This window comes from Watersipora subatra, chromosome 5 (assembly GCF_963576615.1).
Source record: "Watersipora subatra chromosome 5, tzWatSuba1.1, whole genome shotgun sequence".
Taxonomy (NCBI): Eukaryota; Metazoa; Bryozoa; class Gymnolaemata; order Cheilostomatida; family Watersiporidae; genus Watersipora; species Watersipora subatra.
Window position 1 is genome coordinate 31,459,826 of NC_088712.1, and position 21,195 is coordinate 31,481,020.

Below are 21,195 nucleotides of genomic sequence, written 5' to 3' on the forward strand. Positions count from 1 at the left end.
ATGTGTGTACTTAACAGCTGCAAGTGCATGTGTGTACTTAACAGCTGCAAGTGCGTGTGTGTACTTAACAGCTGCAAGTGCGTGTGTGTACTTAACAGCTGCAAGTGCATGTGTGTACTTAACAGCTGCAAGTGCATGTGTGTACTCAACACCTGCAAGTGCATGTGTGTACTTAACAGCTGCAAGTGCATGTGTGTACTTAACAGCTGCAAGTGCATGTGTGTACTTAACAGCTGCAAGTGCATGTGTGTACTTAACAGCTGCAAGTGCATGTGTGTACTTAACAGCTGCAAGTGCATGTGTGTACTTAACAGCTGCAAGTGCATGTGTGTACTTAACAGCTGCAAGTGCATGTGTGTACTTAACAGCTGCAAGTGCATGTGTGTACTTAACAGCTGCAAGTGCATGTGTGTACTTAACAGCTGCAAGTGCATGTGTGTACTTAACAGCTGCAAGTGCATGTGTGTACTTAACAGCTGCAAGTGCATGTGTGTACTTAACAGCTGCAAGTGCATGTGTGTACTTAACAGCTGCAAGTGCATGTGTGTACTTAACAGCTGCAAGTGCATGTGTGTACTTAACAGCTGCAAGTGCATGTGTGTACTTAACAGCTGCAAGTGCATGTGTGTACTTAACAGCTGCAAGTGCATGTGTGTACTTAACAGCTGCAAGTGCATGTGTGTACTTAACAGCTGCAAGTGCATGTGTGTACTTAACAGCTGCAAGTGCATGTGTGTACTTAACAGCTGCAAGTGCATGTGTCTACTTAACAGCTGTAAGTGCATGTGTGTACTTAACAGCTGCAAGTGCATGTGTGTACTTAACAGCTGCAAGTGCATGTGTGTACTTAACAGCTGCAAGTGCATGTGTGTACTTAACAGCTGCAAGTGCATGTGTGTACTTAACAGCTGCAAGTGCATGTGTGTACTTAACAGCTGAAAGTGCATGTGTGTACTTAACAGCTGCAAGTGCATGTGTGTACTTAACAGCTGTAAGTGCATGTGTGTACTTAACAGCTGCAAGTGCATGTGTGTACTTAACAGCTGCAAGTGCATGTGTGTACTTAACAGCTGCAAGTGCATGTGTGTACTTAACAGCTGCAAGTGCATGTGTGTACTTAACAGCTGCAAGTGCATGTGTGTACTTAACAGCTGAAAGTGCATGTGTGTACTTAACAGCTGCAAGTGCATGTGTGTACTTAACAGCTGCAAGTGTTTGTGTGTACTTAACACCTGCAAGTGCATGTGTGTACTTAACAGCTGCAATTGCATGTGTGTACTTAACACCTGCAAGTGCATGTGTGTACTTAACAGCTGCAAGTGCATGTGTGTACTTAACAGCTGCAAGTGCATGTGTGTACTTAACAGCTGCAAGTGCATGTGTGTACTTAACAGCTGCAAGTGCATGCGTGTACTTAACAGCTGCAAGTGCATGCGTGTACTTAACAGCTGCAAGTGCATGTGTGTACTTAACAGCTGCAAGTGCATGTGTGTACTTAACAGCTGCAAGTGCATGTGTGTACTTAACAGCTGCAAGTGCATGTGTGTACTTAACAGCTGCAAGTGCATGTGTGTACTTAACAGCTGCAAGTGCATGTGTGTACTTAACAGCTGCAAGTGCATGTGTGTACTCAACACCTGCAAGTGCATGTGTGTACTTAACAGCTGCAAGTGCATGTGTGTACTTAACACCTGCAAGTGCATGTGTGTACTTAACAGCTGCAAGTGCATGTGTGTACTTAACAGCTGCAAGTGAATGTGTGTACTTAACAGCTGCAAGTGCATGTGTGTACTTAACAGCTGCAAGTGAATGTGTGTACTTAACAGCTGCAAGTGCATGTGTGTACTTAACAGCTGCAAGTGCATGTGTGTACTTAACAGCTGCAAGTGCATGTGTGTACTTAACAGCTGCAAGTGCATGTGTGTACTTAACAGCTGCAAGTGCATGTGTGTACTTAACAGCTGCAAGTGCATGTGTGTACTTAACAGCTGCAAGTGCATGTGTGTACTTAACAGCTGCAAGTGCATGTGTGTACTTAACAGCTGCAAGTGCATGTGTGTACTTAACAGCTGCAAGTGCATGTGTGTACTTAACAGCTGCAAGTGCATGTGTGTACTTAACAGCTGCAAGTGCATGTGTGTACTTAACAGCTGCAAGTGCATGTGTGTACTTAACACCTGCAAGTGCATGTGTGTACTTAACACCTGCAAGTGCATGTGTGTACTTAACAGCTGCAAGTGCATGTGTGTACTTAACAGCTGCAAGTGCATGTGTGTACTTAACAGCTGCAAGTGCATGTGTGTACTTAACACCTGCAAGTGCATGTGTGTACTTAACAGCTGCAAGTGCATGTGTGTACTTAACAGCTGCAAGTGCATGTGTGTACTTAACACCTGCATGTGCATGTGTGTACTTAACAGCTGCAAGTGCATGTGTGTACTTAACAGCTGCAAGTGCATGTGTGTACTTAACAGCTGCAAGTGCATGTGTGTACTTAACAGCTGCAAGTGCATGTGTGTACTTAACAGCTGCAAGTGCATGTGTGCACTTAACAGCTGCAAGTGTTTGTGTGTACTTAACAGCTGCAAGTGTTTGTGTGTACTTAACACCTGCAATTCAAATCTCTGCATGCAAGATTTGAAATCATAAGAAAGTAATGTTCAGTTGCCAAATTATAACTGCGACCCTGATCTAGTCATTCTATGTACTATATAGGATAGAGAAGTTCCATCGCTAGGCACGCTTATCAACATAATATCAATCAAAATCAGGTCATTCTAAAAAAAGTTAATGATGCAAACTATCAATATATAGTTGAAAATTTTATATCATGAACATCAGGTTTACACATTTGTATAAATATATCAAAATGCTAAAGATCATATATATATATTATATACATTTATATATCAAATACATTTATAAAAATGTATAGAGCCAATCTTATGTATGTTTGTATTCATTTTTATGTCGCTGTTAGAACAAAAGTGTAAATTAGTTGAGGAGAGATGTACTAATGATGATTAAAAAACATCAGATATCAGAGCCAGTGATATTGTAATAATTCATCAATCAGGGTTAGTTAGTGACTCAAGCGTGTGTTGCTTTGAAGCGGTTAAAATAGTTGGTAGTTCTATGATGTCATATACCGTACAGGATGAAAATATTCGTTGGTTATAAAAATGCGAACAGACCACTCCACGAATTATAAAATTTCGTGAATAATTAGTTCTAATTTTAATTACAAGAGAGAATAACTACTGCATCAAATTAAAAACTAGACGCTAAGCTGGTTTTTAATATAAATAATAAACGTATTTGAGTTTCAAAACATTTTTAAAATCATTGCCTGGGTTTTGAGCTAACACCATTGCCAATGCATCACATTTCTTTACAAAATTATTCAAGGTTGTCACAAGATATGCAGAATGGCGTCATCGCAAAAATAGCCACTAGGCAGAAGTACTAAATGTAGCCGAGTTCCAAAACTTCTTTAAAATCATCGCCGGGCTTCGAGTTTTATTGCCATTGCATCAAACTTTACAAAATTATTCAAGGTTCTCACAAGTTATTCAGCATGGCTTCGTCATCGCAAAAAATCTCTCCTAGTCTTTTTACATTGAAATCAACTCCATCAATCTCTAATACCGAAGTTGAGGGCGATCATGATTCTAATCTGGAAATTATGGTATGTAATTGATTTGCAGTGCAGATAGGTTTTTCCATAATCAACTGCATTAGTTAATTTTTTTGTTTAAAAACTGATCACGTTCATTAAATACTTCAGCTATTGTTTTTGTACTTCCTTGACACTTGTTAATATTTTTTTCTTTTTTGTGTTTACTGCAGATTGAAAATGAAGCAACCTACTCCGAGTACGAAAACTAGAGACAAGTAGTAATATTCATCAAGGCAGGAATATTGGCAGAGAAGCAACCAGTCAACTTAGACCCCTTCATCGACAACAACTCATTGATATCGCTGCAGCAAACATGATTAAATTATATATTTTATGTCATGTATAGATATATTATAATGTATTACAAACTTAAGTGTACAAATAAAATATTTCAAATACAAATAAAATTTTACAAATGATGAATGGAGTAAATATAAACAGTTTAGTCATTATGGCGGTTATCTAGCAATAAAATTAAACTGGTACTCTTGATAAGTGAATACTAGCGTGTAATGGTGCTCTCTGACTAGTTATTTTGGTAATAGCAGCTCTGTTACTTTCTTGGGTAGATGTTAAAGGCGATTCTCTCGCTACTACATGACTGGTAAGGAAGTTATCATCAGAACTCTCCTCATGGCTTACTATTGTAAAGTTCTGCCGGTCGGCCAAAGATTTGTGCTCGTAAAGGCGTTTTTGTTCCTTTTGTAAAACAGATATATTCTCGTCGTTAGCAGCTGCGGCCACTTCTACTTCAATTTCAAGACCTCCCTGAATGATCGGTGATCTTCTAAGAATGACATCTACCACCCTTGCAATCATTGTTCTTCCGTGTATGATGAAAAATTTCTCTCACACTAAAACAAATAATGAAGCGGTAGGGATGGAAAAATAAATATTGCGTTTTACCGAAGAACCAAAGTAAAATTCAACTAATTTAGTAAATGTGAAAAACTCATTACTTACCACAAATTGTTGGTTCATCAAAGGCCTCCAAATCAATGAATATTCGTGAAAACCTCTGAACGCAGCAAAGAATTTATGGCCTAGATCCACCCGTAGTTGTAAGCTAAATAGAAAACAACGCGCAATGCGCTTAGTCGCGCATGCGTAACGTTAACTCTATTGCTAGGCGTAATAGAGTTAACTTTTCCTAGAGAGTGGCAGTTTTCAGTCGCGAATAAAATCATCAGCGAATTTGCGTGAAAAGACAATTTTCGCGAAATATAACTCCGCTAAAAAATTCATCCTGTACGGTATTAGGTGGAATGGAGTTGCAGACTCTTGCTATCTGATAACCAGTAATCTTCACAATAAGATAGATTAATCTCAGGAGTTTTTCTAACTAATAGCTCATTTAGGTGAATATTTGGTAGAGGCTGTAATACAAAATGATATTCCATATATAAAAAAGTGCGGTAATCAGACTAATGTGGATGTAAGCAAGTGGAAATATGCCAAGAAAATATGGTCTATGCTTTGAATAAAGCTTCCCTTAAGATGGACTATGTGGGCTGAGGAGGTTCACCTCACTGGCTTGAGGTTCACTGCTAAACATGATGAGGTTATTACTCTCATTACTATAGGTAATTGTGCATATGCAGAAGGATTGACATTTTTGTGCAGTACAATAACTTGTGCAGTACAAACATTTAATACATCTCTATTAAAAAACAGGCAAAGTCTGATGTTGTATCAAACATCAGACCCAGTCTATACGCCTTGAACTAATTTGCAAATCTATGACCACTTTTCAGTTTTAATTTGGCGCCTTTTCGTCAGCTGTGTTGCCCTTTTGTCTTAAGTTGCCACCTTTCGAACCAAAGTTGTCAGCCAAGCATCCGTTGTCCTAGATAATGTTACCTAAAGGTACGGCCACACATAACAAATTATTTGTTCAATATGACCGAATTAACGAAATTCACATTTGTGTTATCTCAAGTAGGAATAGTCTCGATATTCTCTCTGTTCAGTCAGACAAAAACGATCCGATATCTCATTTTTACATTTGTACCAGTATCGAGAGATACCAGACCAGTATCGCTATATTCACAGCTTTGATAAATAGCTTTTGCTGTAACAGTAACCTTTGTCTCACACACACGCACCCACACACACAGGTGTTTGACAACATTTGAAAACCCCGACAGTTGTTTTATTTTTTCTCTTCATTAATTTAAATTGCACTCAGCACTTTTCTTGATATGAAGTTTGAAGGTTGGAATGGTAACTGTTGTGATATTGTGACGGACATCGGGCCATGAACCTATTTTTGACATTACATCCTTATATACCCTAGAACATTTATGTATTCGCGTCATCTAACTTTCGCATTTTCGCGGAGTCATCCTCTCGCAAAGATTTCATGAGCGAACCTAAACTATCATAACGAACGAGCGAGAAGGCGAAGTTAAATGGATTTATTCATTGATATCCACAATAAAATTGTCATAACAGAAATACAGGTAATTATCCTGTGTGTTTGGCTCAATGGGAATTTTCTGATAAACTCATTATATAGCTAATACGCTGACTGAGCAGCAGGCCTGTATTTCATCGTTGCAAGTTGGGGCGGACAAGTTAGTTAGGCGAGTAGTTATGAATGTCCGGGGATTTGTGTGCTGAAATGTGCTGTACACTACATGACTTTATTGTACCACTGCGAGTGAAGAAGTGAGTGCCTACTCATACCATAATCTCAAACAACACAAGATAGACAAAAGGGCACAGCCAATGACATAAGAGTAAGACTTACAGCCAGTAATGAACACATAACAAAGGCAAACCACCAATATGTAACAATGCCCGGCTACAAGCGCAAGCTGTATGTCATGACTCTCTTCTCTCACCACAATTTAGAGGGACAGTGTAAGCCCTCCCAACAGGTTTCTTTCACGTAGGGCCTCAACCGGGCCTCAAATGTAAAGTTTTAAAAAAGTGTTATCGAAAAGTATAAATATTTTCTATTACCGGTATTTGAGATTTGTTACTTTTAGGTAGTGTGACTGCCAGGACGTTTTCAGATTGAAATATGCTAAACTTGACCGCAGTTGAAACGCTCAGAAAAAAACTTTTTTTAGCGTTTTAACAAAGATCAATTTCGCCGATTTTAATTTAAGTTCATCCGAAGGTTTCCACGCTTTCGATGGGCCATTGCTAAGCGGATGTTTGATAAAACTTCACTTTTTGCAAACCTTTTTAAAAAGCGTTAACAAGAATATTTTGCCGATGATGATAATAATGTCACCTAAGAACTACTAAAAGTGGATGTTTATCTCCATGGCTTGAAATAAAGTGATATTCTATACTCTACAACGATAAAATAACTCTCCATCAGCTGAATACTTCCTAGACACTGAACAATTAGAAATAGTTGAAGAAACCAAATACCTAGGTGTTATCCCACAATCTAACCTGAAGTTTGACAAACATATAGACTCCAAAGCCAGAAGGGTGAGACAGCAGTTAGGCATGATTAAGCATGTGCTATATGAAGCTCCTGAAAAGGCCAAACTCTTAGCATATACTAGTCTTTGCAGGCCACATATTGAGTATGCCTCCACTGTGTGGGACCCTTCTACTAAGCTACTACAACATGAACTTGAAATGGTGCAAAACAACGCACTACGTTTTATATGTAAACTGAAAGTAAGAGATAGCATCACCAAAGCTTTAGATACTTAAAATATGCAAACACTATTTGAAAGACAAAAGGTCAGTAGACAAAATCTGCTAATGTGACTCCTCTCCTCTTACCAGAATCACAACTCATTAATTACCACCTATGATGAATTAATGCAGGACCGAGTTAGTACGACGGTCACACGAGCTGCTGGAAAAGGCGATCCTCCTACTATATATGCAAAAACGTCTGTTTATCACAACAGCTTTTCACCAAAGACTGTTCGTGAATTTAAAAACTGTACATCACATCAACAATAAACAATTAATTGCTAATATGGCAATAAATTACAATATTATCTAGTGTTAACAACTGCTCAACATATGAGGCGTGCCGCTTGCTGCAACCGGCTCTAGTACGTTCTATGAAGAAGATGTAAGATGTAAAACAATTGTAGAATGTAAAAAGCAAACTAAAAAACAATCTATGTGGGAGATAGGCCACTTCTTTTTCAAATGAAAAAAGAGTTATCTCTCTAGAACCTGACAAAAAACTGAATGAAAACCGAAAATGAACATAGAAATTATTTCAACGGCGTTTAATGATGCACCAAAATAAATTCCATATATAGAAAATATAGCTAGAGAAAATGAAATGATGAGGTGTTCTCAAGCCGAGTTGTTGAACTCGATTTGCTGTTAAAAGAACTCGGCCTGGGTTTTTGATATATTTATTTAATATAACCAGATCTACGGTTATGCTACCGTAATACCAATATATTGCACCTTACTTTTGAAAAGTCGTGTTGCGTGTTCACAACCCGCTCGAGTTGTGCAAATCGAGTTGTGAACGCGCTGTAAGGTGGCATACTATAGTCCAAACTTGCAAAATATTTTATTATGTCATCGCAAAGATTTAAATGCCAAAAAATAAAGTATGTAAACAGTCTGAATCAAATATCTAATTTTTCCAATAACAATCATAACTGGGATCAGGTTATGCTTGTTATTGCAAGCACAACCTGCAAGCATTGTTATTGTTAAACAAAAAAAGACCTAGCGATCGGAGGGTCCCATTCTTGCTTCTCATGAGGCTCTAGGGACTAAACATCATCCAGATCCAGAGGTTAACTAACAAAGACTGTAAACTAGCTTCGCTTGAAAAGAATTTCGCTCCGTTTAATTTTTATGATAACTCCACGTTTTCTTACCAAAATCATCCTCATCATCGTTAGAAGTTCCCAATTTTTTGGAAGTCTTGACTGTTGCAGTGGCATAACGTTTGAATCCGCGCGTTAGCCTTATGTGTGACTCCCAGCAACTTGGATGCGCGCATAAACCGCGGGTACAATATGTTTCATCTTCGTACAATTCACCAGAAGGAACAGTATCTTGCGAAATTATGTACTCCATTAAGTATCACGCAAATTTCTTGCTTTCAGCAAACTTGTGAGCGTAAATTTAAAATATGGTTCCCTTACCATTGCACGAAAGGGATTCGCGAACAGCAGTGAATCGAAAAAGTAACTGAGCTAACATCATCTAGAATGTCACCGCAGCAACAATAACCTTAAAGAAAACAAACATTTGAAATACGTAACGAGATGCTGACAACAACTTTATCTGTTTTTAATAATATGTAATAAATTATTAAAAACTCACAAAAAAGAAATAGTTTTCTGAAAAATATTTTTGTGTGGAATAGTTTTCGGGTCGTTATGCAGTGGCGCAAAGGTCAGATCAAAGATAAGAAAAAGGTGAACTTTATAAACAACTAGCTGCATTACCCGTGTTCGGCAACAGATTTACGTGAAGCAATAGTTTTATTGAGAGTTGTCTTTCATACCGTAAAACAACTCCAAATATGCAATCTACTGAAATTTTTGTGCTGATCTGACTGCATACACATATGCAGTTGTACATGTCAATAATGTTGGAGAGCCCATTGGAGATATGCAATGTGTCTTACAGCTAGTCTACAATGCATTAGTCTCGAACTACTCAAATCGGCATTGTCCTAATTTTGTACACAGAACTGATAATGAAATTGACATTGCTAGGCAAACTGACGCTGTTCAAACTGGCAGTATGGAAAAGTTTCACATATTTTAAGAAATTCTAGAAAATATTTTGCTGTTGCACTGCTTAGCTATCGCCAGCTTTTATTGAATTGAGACTTCTGCATGCTTGAAACACTAATCATGACTCACCAGTTCTTCGTCTATAGCCTGTGTTTTGACATGGTATAATATACATACTGTGCAGCAGTAATGCGGTTGTTGATAAAATTTATTATCAATAAAATCTACTCTATAAACTACATATATAGCCTCTCGCCTTTTCAACGTAAGGCGTTACATTCGGAGCATTTTTGGACATTCGTCCCATAAAAAAAATTCAACCCTATACTGTGTTGCATGACTGTAGTCAAGCGCGAAGTTTTCTGTCCATACGCGGCACCTGGTAGCAGCTGCTGTAGTTAGTGCCTCTCGCTGTTGTCGCCGTTTCATCCGCTCCGAAAATTCAGCTCGGTGAGCAGCTGTTGTAGCTAGTGCATCATGTTCTTGTCGCCGCTGCATCCGCTCGGAGGTTTCTGCACGTCTGGCCGATGTAGCGGCTGCTCTGAGCCGTTTGAGTTACTGCTGGGGTTGGTCTAGTAGTCTCTGCACTTCTAGCGGATGCAGCATCTATTCTGGCTTGCTCTCGGTTTCTGCTCTTCTAGCAGCTGCAGCAGCAGTTCCGTTTCGTTGTAGGCGTAGCTGCGTTTGCTCTGCAGTTTCTGCTCGTCTTGCTGCTGCTTCGCAAATTCGATCTCTTTCTACGGGAATCAATCTGTTTTTGCGTTTGGGCATTAGGCTTTTTGGAAGGCATTGTACTGCTTCAAGCATTTCTAACATTGAATGAGATGGTGTCCTTTTTGTAATATACGCTGCTCGCTTTCTTCTCACCGCTGCCTATCGCCAGGCTCGGAGTGCCCGTGCAAGTTCTGTAGTTTCTGTAGTTCTCGTAGCTGGAAAAAAGTAAAAGTAACTCAGCTGCGGAAGGAAATGAACATGTTTATTATCACAAACAGTGGCAAATCCAACGTTTACAACCCTTTCACTGAAGTAGACTCCTTCATGCGTTTTCTATGGTCAACCGCCATAGACACATTTTTGCGACTTTCCTAGCAATTGCTAGTAACTGAATTTTATTATTCGTTGATAACATCACCAACGATTTTGAAAACTTGTATGAAGTGACAGTGTTGTCTAAAGATTTCTCTATAAAATTAGCCTAAAATTTAATTTTAAATCTTTGTTTGAGAATTTCCAACTTAACTACTTTGGGTGCATGCACCGCTATAGCGGCTTCGAGTATATTGTTCTCAAGTTCATTAGCCAGTTTTAGGCTTTGCGTAGTTGCATTACTCATCCATCTATATTTAGAGCCTGCTTACAGTTACACTGTATTTACAAAGCTAGGCATGACTTTCAGACATGTTTGCAGACATCGGACTGGTCAACAGCTATGGTCAAATGAAAGAATTTCGAGTAATTTGGGTTTAAAGTTCAACATCTCGATCAGTTAGTAACAACGCGTAGTAGTTAGTAGTTGATGCGTATAGGCTTCAATTCAGCGATAGAAATGGCAGACTTCCAGTAGAGTGGTGACGAAGATAAGTTAACAGCTATGGAAGAGACTGTAGATTGCATTGTATACACAGTATGTTTTAATTGTTTGTTATTATATATAGTTTTATACATTTTCATGCTACCCTTATTAGTCAAAAATGTTCGTAGAACACAAACTTTAATAAAACCGCTATTTCATGCTACTTTCAATATTTATTATTTTTAATTTTTGAAATAAAGATAATACGATCAAATACAGAATTTTCTTTGCTTTCCAAAAGTATAGGTGTTCTATGTAAAAATGCGAGCGCTTCTACGGTTAAAATGACTTTTGTTGACCCAGGCCATAATCTGTAGAGCATCATGATTTAATTGTACCTGAACGCGAAATTGGATTATGCAATTGTACCCGAAGTGGTTAAAAACAACCATTTTTGTGTAAGATTTGAAAATGCCATCGAGTTAGAAAACAATTACTTATGTTGATGACATAGCTGATTCAGATTTTTGTGATTACACATATAATTAAAATAGCAATAGCAGTAATAGCAATAACATAGTAAATAGCAATAACATACAACAATACTAACCTTTTCGATGTAGAAATTTAGTAGGTGAAACGCAGTAGCAGTACCCGTGCAAGTTCTGTAGTAGCTGTAGTACTCGTAGCTGGAAAAGAATAAAAGTAGCTCAGAACGAAGTGAACATGTTTACTATCACAAACAGTGGCAAATCCAACGTTTCCAACCCTTCCACTGAAGTAGACTCATTTATGCGTTTTCTATGGTCGAACGCCGTAGACACATTTTGCAATTTTACCAGCAATTGCTAGTAACTGAATTGTCTTATTCGTTGATAACATAATCAACGGTCTTTAAGACTTTTATAGTAGTGACAGTGTTGTCCAAAGATTTCTCTATAAAATTAGCCTAAAATTTAATTTTAAATCTTCGTTCGAGAATTTCTAACTTAAAATCTAAGATTTTTTGTGCGAGTTCATAAAATGCGTCCGAGTTAAAAAACAAATAACTACTTGAAGTAAACGCTCATGGCCAGATGAACAACACTCTTGTACAAGGTGGTGGCCCTGAAGAGGGCCCTTTGGGGGAAAAATCAGCTCGGAACTATAGGCTATAGTCCGAGTCGATCACGAGAGTCAGGTCAGATCGCGAAGACTACTCGCTTTGGAGGAGCATTAGAATTAGCATGTTAGAACTAGCTTACGGTATTTATGGGTAATAAGCGGGCGTATCGGAGAGAGGACTTGTAAAGCGGAGGTAATAGATACTCGTTTTGTTTGTTTGCGCTAACTTTTGTGGTAAGATTTGACTAGATCTTATCGTTTTGCTGTCTTATCCATGCGTGTAACCAATTACAGTCAGTAAAATTGACCTATATTATTTTAACCAATTATCTTAGTTTTTGCCATTTTTGTGTGTATATAAGAACATGCAATCGTGTTGTTAGAGTGTTCTGCTCGTGTTGTGCTTTGTGCTGATATTTGTAAATAAACTTTGACGCTTTCTCAAAGTGTTGTTAATTGATTCATAGCAGACTATCTAGTAGGGAGCACTAGCTTTATTTGTTTTGTCTTCTCCTCATAAGCCGTGGCTTAAGACTGCGTTTCATAGCTGCAGCCACACAAGGCTTCGAGGGACGACAGACAGATTTGGCGAGTCTGTAACGCTGTGCGTAGGCATGTGGTATTAGACAGCGAACCACAGCTGCATCCACGCTAGTGCACCACCTCAGCCAGACAAGTGTTCTGCCAACTAATAGGAACTAGACATTTAATGATAGTTGGATAATTTCATGCCTGAAGCCGAGTAACTCTAACTTCCAAGAGTTTTGTTCAGGAGTTACCGTGTTGGGGTATACCGGCAACCAGGTTACGAGGCCAGCGTTCGGTCTGATCCTACGAGGCCAGTATTTGGTCTGATCCTATGAGGCCAGTATTCGGTCTGATCCTATGAGGCCAGTATTCGGTCTGATCCTACGAGGCCAGTATTCGGTCGGATCCTACGAGGCCAGTATTCGGTCTGATCCTACGAGGCCAGTATTCGGTCTGATCCTACGAGGCCAGTATTCGGTCTGATCCTACGAGGCCAGTATTCGGTCTGATCCTACGAGGCCAGTATTCGGTCTGATCCTACGGGGCCAGTATTCGGTCTGATTCTACGGGCCTGTGTTCGGTCCCAAATTCGTCAGGGCCAGTCTTCGGTCCAGCTTAGTCAGACTTAGGGTAGCTCCCGTATAATCTTGACGGTCGGGTGTGGCATCATTAGCGAGTATTACTTTATTGGTGGCAGCAGTGGGATCTTGCTGAAGAAAGATCAGAGAACCCACATAAAACAGGAGGATGTCGACACCCCAAGCCTCACCAATATCATCGCGAACCAGGGCAGCTATTGGAAATAGCTCGATTACAAGACAGATGGGAGCCATAGCAGCTGATGTGAATCATATGGCGGAAGAAACTGTACACCTAATGAAGGCATCAAAAAGGGCAAATCTACCTACACCTACGTTTGATGGGACCTCTGATGTCGATACATTTATACACCAGTTCACGCGAATTGCACAGTTAATGCAGTGGGAGGAGCCAGAAGCTGCTATTAGATTTCAGATGGCGATATCGGGGCCTGCTAAAAAGGGACTAACAGCAACATCCTTCGAGGGGATGTGTACTCAGTTAACCTCCCGCTACCGTTCGAGTGAAGATAGCGCAGTGAAGCTATTGAAATCATTGAAGTGGAAGGCGAATGACAATGTTCATGAATTTGCTGCTTATGTGCGCAAATTGGTAGAAAAAGCTTTTCCGGAGCTGGATGATACACAGCAAGAGAAAAGAGCCATTAAGGAACTTACCAATGCGTTGCCATCGGGATGTCAGCCGCTTTCATGGGAGCTGCGCCATCGTACTCCTGACAGTTATGAAGAGGTGGTTGAGCTTGTACAGTCGTTTGGGGAGCTAAATTTTGGAGGACCCAATCGCATAAACCAGGTCGAGACAGATGAAGTGAGTTGCCTGCGGAAGGAAGTTGCAGCTCAGGCCGCCTTAATCGAGCAAATGGTAGCTTCGCAGGCGCAAATGCAAAAGCAGCTGAGCGCTGCTTTAACACAGATACAGCCCAGGCGTACACCAATTACATGCTACCGTTGCCAAAAGACTGGGCATATGGCCAGGAGTTGTCCGACCATGCCTAGACCAGCCCCAAAGCTGCAAGCGGAAAATGGCAATGTTCAGCAGGGTCAAGCCTGAGCCCTGCTGAACAGGACCCTATCCGGCAAACCATTGTATTTAACATTGGAGGGCACACATCTGCTCTATTTGTTCCTACCAGGTTTGAGAACAAAACTATGCCCATGCTACTCGACAGTGGTTGTACACAATCCGTCATTCCAACCGCGGTGCTGGAGACCTTGCCAAGAAGTTGTTACACACCGGTATCGCCCACCCGAGGTCGCGGGGTGCTCGCTAATGGGGAGGAGATCCGGTTAGATGGGGTCACAACACTAACCTTTAAGCTGGGTCGTCTACAAGTAAGTGCACCATTCTGGGTGGCGGACATCAACAACCACGCCTTATTGGGGCTCAACTTTTTCCAGGAGCATGACAGCTCAATCGACTTTAAAACTTGCCAGTTCCAATGCGATGGTATCAAAGTCAGCTGTTGCTCAAAAGAGGGAGAACCCTTACAGGTCGGGGTGCAAGCCAGACACGCGAGCAGGATTCCTCCGCAAACAGAATTGGTCATACAGGCCCGACTAAATCGTGTCTGGGTACATGGGGCTGGGTGTATTGAAACCACTCAAGCAGCCCCAGGAGTGGTAGTGGCTAGCTCGTTGCACCGCCCTAATGGGCAGCTCTTACCCATACGGGTGATGAACTATAGCGATCATCCAGTGACCATTCCTGCGGGCAAACGGATTGCGGTTTGTACAGCAGTGCAAGCAATAGAAAGCCTAGACATGGCCACCCCAGCCATACCAGACAAAAACTGGGAGGATATTGTCTGCAGATGGTGTGAAGGTCTGAATCAAGAAGGATCTGTAAAAGCAAGGAATCTGCTCAGCAAACATCACGCAGTATTTAGCAGAGAGAAATTTGATCTGGGTCGAACGGATGTTGTACAACATGACATAAATCTCAACACTGGAGCTAGGCCTATCAAACAAAGACCGTATAGACATGGGCCTGTGCAAGAGGAAGAGATTGAAAAGCAAGTTGAAGAACTAAAAGCACATGGCCTGGTCAAGGAAGGTCATGGTGCATGGAGCTCTCCAGTGGTGCTGGTAAAAAAAAGAGATGGCAGTTGGCGTTTTTGTGTCGACTATCGTAAGCTAAATGAGGTCACACAAAAAGATGCTTACCCCCTCCCGCGCATAGACGACAGTCTGGATGCTCTTGGCGGGAGCCGCTTGTTTAGCACCTTGGACTTGACATCCGGATATTGGCAGGTGGGGCTAGCTAAGGGAGCTCGAGAGAAGGCAGCCTTCGCCACACGTTCTGGTTTGTGGGAATGGCAAGTCCTCCCCTTTGGTCTAACCTCAGCTCCATCGACATTTGAAAGACTAATGGAACGAGTACTGCGAGGGCTACACTGGCGAACTCTGCTTATATATCTAGATGATATAATCGTGTTTTCCAAAGATTTGGACAGCCATCTCAGTAGGTTGGAAGAAGTATTCACCCGACTGAAGGCTGCGGGGCTGAAATTGAAGCCGAGCAAATGTACGCTTTTTGCAAAACAAGTAAACTACCTGGGACATGTTGTCAGTGCAGATGGGGTGGCAACAAACCAAGAGAAGGTTGCAGCTGTTAGAAATTGGCCCGTACCGCAGCACAAGACTGATGTGCGGGCTTTTCTGGGAACTTGCGGGTACTATCGTCGGTTTATTGCCGGGTTCTCCGAACTCCAAAGGCCACTCAGTCAACTTTGTAAACGGGAGGCAAAGTTCCGTTGGGATGAAAATTGTCAAAGAGCCTTTGATATACTCAAAGAGAAGCTGACATCAGCTCCTATTTTAGCTTACCCAGATTACACTTTACCCTTCATTTTGGACACAGATGCCAGTCAGGTGGGAACTGGAGCTGTTCTCTTCCAAAAGCAAAAGGAAGGTGAGAAGGTTGTCGCCTACTACTCCAAAATGTTTTCCCCGGAAGAAATGAACTATTGTGTCACCCGCAAGGAGCTTCTGGCCATAGTCAAGGCAGTAAACCATTTCCGGCCACAACTATATGGCAGGAAGTTTGAGATACGAACGGACCATGCCTCACTTCTCTGGCTTTTACGAACCTCTGTTCCAACTGGTCAACTTGCACGTTGGATGGAAACACTGTCAGAATTCGACTTTTCCTTGGCTCATCGTTCCGGTCGCAAGCACAACAACGCTGATGGGTTGAGTCGCCAAGAGTGTCAGGACTGCAAGCAATGTGCTAGGTTGACAGGGGAGATTAAGTTGAGTGCCTTAGACAACCCAGAGATTCAAGAGTCAAAAATAACCTCCGAACAATTGGCTGACCCACACATTGGACCAGTCCTACAGGCCGTGAAATCAGCAGGTGCTATTGATGAAAAGCATGCATCGGCAGAAACTCTCAAATTGTGGTCAAGAAAAGAATTTTTGGAGATAGGCCCAAACGGGGCTCTCCGGATTCAATTGCCAGATGGGCGCCATAGAAGTTACCAAACTGTGTGCCCTCAGGAACGGCGGTTGCCAATCATGACTGAAAATCATAACCAGGCACACCTGGGAGTCAACAAAACCCTACTAGCTATTCGCCGAAAATGGTATTGGCCTGGTATGACTGGAGACATCTGAAGATTCGTGGCGTCATGTACAGCGTGTCAACAAGCCAAGGTAGCTCGCCATCGCCACTTCCACCCCAAGAATCATCTAACGGCAGGCCGGCCTTGGCAAGTGGTTGCTGTAGATTTGTGCGGACCGCTCCCTGAGACAGAAGCGGGAAATACGCAAATATTAGTGCTGGCAGACCATTTTACCAGATGGTATGATGCCATTCCGATTAAAGATGGCAAAGCTTCCACCGTGGCTAAAATACTGGATGAACGGGTGTTCTCATATTTCGGCATTCCTGAAACATTACACAGCGATCAGGGGGCGCAATTTCAGTCCCAGCTGCTAGCGGAATGCTGCAAGCTCTGGAACTGTAAGAAGACCAAGACGGCACCTTATCACCCACAAGGGAACTCGGTGGTAGAAAGATTAAACCGAACGGTAGGGAATTCCCTGCGTGCCCTATTGCATGATTCAGAGCATCGAGAATGGGATGAGCTTTTGCCACAAATTATGAGAACCCTACGTGCTACGCCCCACCGGATGACAGAAGAAACACCGAATTATTTGATGCTCGGAAGAGAAACGCGACTACCACCTGATCTACTCCATGAAGAACGGGAGGAATCCGTGCTGCAAGAAGATTATGCCCAGCAACTCCAGGAGCGTTTACAAATAGCTGGAGAAAAACTTCGAAAGGAACAGCTAATGCCTCGAGTCTCAGATAGTGAAGAACCATCAAAATATATGGTTGGGGATAAGGTGTGGTTGAAATCCTTCTATAAACCTACTGGGAGGGGCCAAAAACTTCAGCCCAAATACATTGGTCCATACCACATTACGGCAGTGCTTCCATATCAGAGTTACGAGATGAGCCGAAATGGCAAGCTATCCGTTCAACACGAAGGACGTATCCGGCTATGGCAGGGAGGGGAACAATCGCAAATGGAGGAAACTCCAGCTCAATCAGATACAAATGAAGACACCCAAGAAAGCCATGACATAGGCCGCCAGGTCGCAAGTGCCGTTCAGAGACAGCAGGTGTGGAAGTCACCCCGAGGAAAGAGGAAGTCTCGTCGACCCAGATACCTAGATGAGTTCCACTTGGACCTGTGTAAGGCTCAGGAGATGTTTCCGGTTGACAAAGAAGTAGCTATTCTGGGACAGAATTCAGTTCTTGTTGGGGGTAGTGAAGTAAACGCTCATGGCCAGATGAACAACACTCTTGTACAAGGTGGTGGCCCTGAAGAGGGCCCTTTGGGGGAAAAATCAGCTCGGAACTATAGGCTATAGTCCGAGTCGATCACGAGAGTCAGGTCAGATCGCGAAGACTACTCGCTTTGGAGGAGCATTAGAATTAGCATGTTAGAACTAGCTTACGGTATTTATGGGTAATAAGCGGGCGTATCGGAGAGAGGACTTGTAAAGCGGAGGTAATAGACACTCGTTTTGTTTGTTTGCGCTAACTTTTGTGGTAAGATTTGACTAGATCTTATCGTTTTGCTGTCTTATCCATGCGTGTAACCAATTACAGTCAGTAAAATTGACCTATATTATTTTAACCAATTATCTTAGTTTTTGCCATTTTTGTGTGTATATAAGAACATGCAATCGTGTTGTTAGAGTGTTCTGCTCGTGTTGTGCTTTGTGCTGATATTTGTAAATAAACTTTGACGCTTTCTCAAAGTGTTGTTAATTGATTCATAGCAGACTATCTAGTAGGGAGCACTAGCTTTATTTGTTTTGTCTTCTCCTCATAAGCCGTGGCTTAAGACTGCGTTTCATAGCTGCAGCCACACAAGGCTTCGAGGGACGACAGACAGATTTGGCGAGTCTGTAACGCTGTGCGTAGGCATGTGGTATTAGACAGCGAACCACAGCTGCATCCACGCTAGTGCACCACCTCAGCCAGACAAGTGTTCTGCCAACTAATAGGAACTAGACATTTAATGATAGTTGGATAATTTCATGCCTGAAGCCGAGTAACTCTAACTTCCAAGAGTTTTGTTCAGGAGTTACCGTGTTGGGGTATACCGGCAACCAGGTTACGAGGCCAGCGTTCGGTCTGATCCTACGAGGCCAGTATTTGGTCTGATCCTATGAGGCCAGTATTCGGTCTGATCCTATGAGGCCAGTATTCGGTCTGATCCTACGAGGCCAGTATTCGGTCTGATCCTACGAGGCCAGTATTCGGTCTGATCCTACGAGGCCAGTATTCGGTCTGATCCTACGAGGCCAGTATTCGGTCTGATCCTACGAGGCCAGTATTCGGTCTGATCCTACGGGGCCAGTATTCGGTCTGATTCTACGGGCCTGTGTTCGGTCCCAAATTCGTCAGGGCCAGTCTTCGGTCCAGCTTAGTCAGACTTAGGGTAGCTCCCGTATAATCTTGACGGTCGGGTGTGGCATCATTAGCGAGTATTACTTTATACTTATGTTGATGACACATGACAGATAATTAAAATGCACAAAATATAGATACAACAATTTTTTGTATAGCAGTGCTTGTTAAAATGTTGGCAAAATGAAATATATAACCAAAACAAACAGTATAGATGGAGTTTGAAATTGAAAAAATATCGTATAGATATAAAGCAATATCGGCAAAATGGCTGGCAGTAGGCCGATAGCTAAAATTGTACACAGACGCAAGTGAAAGGTTTATGTAGTGGAAGTGTGGCAATTCATATACAATACAACATTGATTAAGAAATACCTACCTTTTTTATGTAGAAATGTAGTAGGTGAGAACTGCGTTTTCCCGTGACTGCAAGAAATCAACGTTCATGTGACTTTCTCATTACACGTTAGCAGTAAATATTAATCGCATGTAAATTGCTATTCATTAATTTATTTTATTTAATGATTAGTACATTTGTATAGTGTAGTATTATTGCGTTTGGCTAAAGGTAGAATTGTAGAGTTGCGGTTTTATTCGTAGTTTATTGCGTTAACTTGCGCCCAGAATGATCACCGATGTCAAGGTCAAAAACTACGTAACATTACATAAGCAAGGAAAGACAACACTTAGAGTATAGCCAGCCTAGTTCCACTACATCTCCCCTTCTGGGATTAGAAACAAGCACCAAATGCAACTTAAAGTGTGTACAGCAAAAGATAGGGTATACAACAAAAATGATTATCAGTAGGATTTATCTCAGTACAAAAAAGTACATCATAGGATATATATGTCATAATTATCCGAGGGATGTTTGGTAGTTTTTTACAAGATATGGCGGTGGCTTGCGATCACGTCGCGGTCTACTGTTGATGTTCGGAGACTGAATGTCTTGCCCCTTTTCCGGTATATCCACTGGTCTACACTGTAGCTTAGCTGGTGTGATCACCTGAGTATCTGAGGGGACTGTCATTGGAACGAGGGCTGATCTATTTCGGCGTACTGTGCTGTCTGCTTCATTAGTTATAGTGTAGGAACGAGGAGCTACTTGTCGTAAGACTACTCCTGTGGCTTTCTGATCACGAATGTATACCTGTTGACCTGGTTTCATCTCTGGAAGGTCTTTAGCACGATGACGTTTATTGTAATGCTCCGCTGCATACTTTCGTCTGTCCTTCTCCCGGCTGCAAATCTCTTGTTGATTGGCAAGAGCAGGCATAAGGTGATCCGGAAGGACCGGTATACGTGTTTTGAGGCGTCGGCTCATCAGAAGCTGTGAGGGAGAGGATCCATTTTCCAGAGGGGTTGATCGATAATTCAACAGAGCTGTGGAGAGGTCCCCTGTCTTAACCATTAGGCGTTTCATGGTGCCCACTGCGCGTTCAGCCTCACCGTTAGCTCGTGGATAGCGGGGTGATGAGGTAATGAGTGTAAAATTGTTGTCTCTTGCATATCGCTCAAAACTTTGTGATGCAAACTGAGGACCATTGTCTGATACGATATAGTCTGGGAACCCATGTGTTGCAAAGACTTTGTCTAGGATGGCTACTGTGTTAGCAGAAGTCTGGTTCTTCGTGGTTTCATGAACCTCAATCCAACGACTATAGTAGTCTACAATCAGAAGGTAGACCTTCCCGTCTAATTCAAACAGATCCATCCCGAGTCTCTCCCATGGGCGATCAGGGAAGGAACTGGGTGCCAGTGTCTCTCTTGGGGTAGGCAGAACTTGTTGGCAGATGTTGCATTGACGAACTACCGCTTCTATGTCACCACTCATACCTGGCCACCATATATCTCTCCTTGCTCTCGCTCTACATCGCGCTATGCCCTGATGGCCCTCGTGTACGAGATTGAGCATCTCTAGCTGAAGACCGCCAGGTATTACAAGTCTCCCATCATAGAGCAACACTTCCTTATCTACAGTCAGATGGCCCTGATGATCAAAATAAGGTGTAAGTGATGGCTGTTCACTTTTGTAGGCTGGCCAGCCACGTTGACAGAATTCTATTACCTTCCGCAGGATTGGGTCATCGTTTTGAGCATCCCGTATGCGATTCACAGATGAGTGCTTTGGTATGAACACC